Below are 3,988 nucleotides of genomic sequence, written 5' to 3'. Positions count from 1 at the left end.
ACAGACAACATGACTTTAAATAGGTTGACATTATTTGTCAAGAGCAAACACCACCTACTTGGAATGGCAAGTCATATCTAATTGATATGATTGGTTTGGTCTTGCTTAACTTCCAGGATAATCCTCTCATATAATTTCCACTGAGTTTCATTTGATGTTCTTCCAAGGCAGAACTTTTTGGCTCCCAAATGATTGAAAACCGGAAGTGAGTGTTCCAGTTTTTGAATGTTATTTCGGAAGCTGAATACCTGACAGGGCTTCTGTGGCTTCCTGCAGCCAATCAGAAGCCGTGCTTTGGAAGTCAAATGTTTCGGAAGTCAAACGGACTTCCGTAATGGATTCTGTTCAACTTCTGAGGCACAATTCTACACAAAATGGCTGAGCCAAAGTCCACCTATAGTTGTAAATCAATAAAATTGTGTCCATTTTTAGTGTGTGTGTATAATGTTTTTTTATTAATTTTTAATTACAATAATCCAATAAGAGCCACATTATCACAATTCCAAATTACAATACAATTTAAAAAGTCAATTATTCAAATACAGAATTAAACAATTTTGGGTGACGTCCTGTGTGCTGGACTTCAGGGTAAAAAGTTCTTCTTTCTTTCTGCTTCCATAATCTTGATTAGTCCAATTACAAGAGTTCTGGTCTCAATCCTTTATTTAACAGCCACTGATTTCATAACTTTCATTCGTAATTGCATATTTAATAAATTTTATTTCGGCAAGAGGAGTTTATGTCCTGTAAATTTCTGTGTGAGATGTTAAGCTTCCATTTGTTTCTTCATTCTTCTTGTTGTAATCCAGTAATACAGCATCTCTGCTTCCACTTTTTTGCTCTCTCTCTGCTCTCAGGGGCTGTATTTTTATTGTGTCACACGCTATTTTGTTTGTCAAAGTCTAACAAAAGGTCTGTCAGGGAAATCTCTCTAAGTTACAATTTTTCTTATCCCAAAAAATGCATAAGAAGAAGTGAGCACAGATATTCTTTAAGGGAATTATTCATTAAGGGAAGAAAAAACACATAAATAGCAAAAGAGCAACAATCAAACACCTAACAGTAAGCAAGGAACTTAAATATTATCATGAAACAACAAACTATAAAAAACTAAAACAAATGGCAAAGGAAGGTGGGAGGGGGGGAAAGGAAAGAAAAAAAGTTCTTGTAACAGACGAAGTTCTTGTAGCATCACGCACCAGCTCGAGTCTGCTCGAATGATCTCTGAATGTGTCAACCTGAACAACCAGGCGACATCAGGGGAGGGGCAGAGGAAGGCGGGGCAGGCTCAGTAAATGCCCTGTTCGATGACAATGCCATGCCCGATGGTCTCAGGGGGGCCCCCTCTTGCTGTTGCGCTAGCACTTGTAGTGGCAGAGAAAGTGTTCCTCTTGGCATCAGGAGTCCTCTGGTTTCCCCCACAGCTGGTGTTCTCGGGGCCACAGGATGATACCTCTCCTCTGCTGCAACCAGCTGCCAGCCCTGTGGCTTAAGAGTCTCTGGAGTCTTGAGGGTGGAACCCTCCTCTCTGGATTCCCTAGGTGCCTTTCAACTAAGTCATCTGCAGAGTAATATATCTTGACCAACCAGTCTGTTTCAGTCCAGGAGCACCGCTGGCATGCAGGGCAGCTGGATCCACAGCTGGGAGGACAGAGCAGGCACACAGCACAGTTGGACCCACCCACAAGCCAAGAGGGCAGAGGCAAGCACAAGCGGAACACTCCTGCAACACAGCTTCACCTCCCTTAGTTCATTTAAAATGCCGGGTCAAAGCCTGAGTCAGAGTCAGTTCGGGGAAAGTTCAGAAGATTAATTAAATTGTTTAGAGTTACGCGTCCTTGAAATAGGCTGGGCGGTGGCTGTTCAGCTGTTCGACTTCGTTAGATCTAATTTACAGCGCCAACACCACAAGTTCTCTGATATAAAACCCCAGGTTGCCAAACTTTTGATAAGAAGAGGGTTAAAAGATTAAAAAGTTTAAAAGTTTAAAAAGTTAAAAGGAGTAGGAGCCCCCAACATCTAATTGAGGAGCTCTCAACTTGTGAATGAGCTGCCACACATTAAAGTTCTGCCTGGGGAGATAGGGAACCATGCCACCTCAGTGTTTTTCAAATGACTCTTCATAGGCTTCGTATGCCTCAGCAGTCACTCAGCGGGGCAAGCTGGGGCAGGATGCTCCACGGGGCCTCCGAGGAGTCTGCCTGCCTCCTCCCACTCAGCCCCCCTACAGCTGAGGAGGAGGCAACGGGCGGACTGTTGGGGGCAGCGCTGAACCTGCAGGCGCTCAAGCCACCACGTCACTCCCAGGAGAGGCACGTGGCTCGGGCGCACTGCTGGCCCCGCAGTGAATGCCACACGCCATTTTGTCACCCCCCTCAGTGGGGACACCCGGGGTGACCTGCCCCCCCTTGCTACGTTCCTGATCAGGTGTGCCCTAAAGGATTACACTACACTGGCAGGCCTGAATGAGTCCGAAGGCCTCAAACTTGCTTTTTAAAATACTTCCTATAAAAACACTTGCAGTACTGGAGGCAGCTACTAGGTCTAGTATTTGTATGTTTTTGCATCTTCACACAGGAACCCACAAGGTCTTTTCCTCAAGCAAACAAAATTGCTGCTGCAAAGGAAGCGACGTTGCAGGGCAGTCTAGATATTGGGAATCTTGTTTTAAGATATAGTACTTAAATGGAGGGATGGTTTCTTTCATGTTCTGTTTATGTTGCAAGAACAGCATCTCCCAGCTTAAGATGTAATAAACGAGTTACAAAGTATCACTCATAAGGGCCGCAGCTCCATCTTGTGGCATCCTGTTACTGCCTCCAAACACTGGTCTAGCACCTCAATATCTTCTCTTGATCAGGATGCCATTATGATACTGGCAGTTTTATCTTCACCCCTTTCCTAATGATCCCTAATATGGAATTCACCTTTTTCACAGCTGCGATACACTGGGTCAATATCAAACCTGGAGTCAGGGGAACCACTATCTATCTCCCTCCATTGGGATAACTGTCCATTTATTTCTACTTCCTACTTCATGTTTATTAACAGTTACTAATTCACAACAAGACCTCTCCTCCTATTCCATGGCTGGATCTAGACACATCAAAAAATGTTTCAGGAAAACGCATTGTAAAGCTCATAAAGTGGTACCTTGGGTTACAGATGCTTCAGGTTACAGACTCCGCTAACCCAGAAATAGTACCTCGGGTTAAGAACTTTGCTTCAGGATGAAAACAGAAATCGTACTCTGGTGGCGCAGTGGCAGCGGGAGGCCCCATTAGCTAAAGTGGTGCTTCAGGTTAAGAACAGTTTCAGGTTAAGAACGGACCTCCAGAACGAATTACGTTCTTAACCCGAGGTACCACTGTACATGTAAAGGAAAACTATTCACACCATTTCAGTCTTGAGAATATTACATGACAATCACCTCACATGATTGTGACGTCAGGTGATTGACAGATGGGGAAGATAAGGCCCAAGCCTCCTGATCACATCCACTTCCCCACCACTGCTCTGCACTGACTGGCAGATGTTCTCCAGGGCTTCACAATGGGCTCTTTCCTGATCCCACCTGGAGATACTATAGGCAGAACATGGAGCCTCCTAGGTGTGAAGCAGGTGTTCTACCATGGAGGGCAGGATTCTAATACATGCACAAAACCTGCATTCCAACAAGTAGGGACTGATATCAGTGTATATTTCAAAAATTCTTTCCAATTGTGCTTAGTCTCAAGGTGCCAGTCTTTCAGTAACTGTGACATGTCAGGTTGCTTTCAGGATGCAGATTTAGTGTTTTGGAACACTTGAATGTAGAGCTGGTCTTCCTAACTGTGTTATGGCCAGTGGGGTGGCATTCAATTTAGTCATGGTAATTCATTTCAATAGATATACTCTGAATAAAACTTAGTTTAGTACGATCCAAATCATGTTTCCATATTGTCAATTCCACAGATGTTAGCAAAGAACTTGTCTCTACCTCACACTG

At 44.0% G+C, this 3,988-nt stretch overlaps 1 long non-coding RNA gene across 1 annotated transcript; it reads left to right on the top strand.

Annotated features, from left to right (window-relative positions):
* Positions 1-454: 454 nt before the first annotated feature.
* Positions 455-3,835, top strand: LOC309532207. The gene is made up of 2 exons (XR_014219651.1): positions 455-2,542; positions 2,589-3,835. It is a non-coding gene; the product is annotated as an uncharacterized lncRNA (long non-coding RNA).
* The last annotated feature ends 153 nt before the right edge of the window (positions 3,836-3,988 follow it).

This window comes from Podarcis vaucheri (assembly GCF_965113315.1).
Source record: "Podarcis vaucheri genome assembly, chromosome: 5".
In the NCBI taxonomy this organism is placed as follows: domain Eukaryota; kingdom Metazoa; phylum Chordata; class Lepidosauria; order Squamata; family Lacertidae; genus Podarcis; species Podarcis vaucheri.
This window is presented reverse-complemented; position numbering and strand designations above follow the sequence as displayed.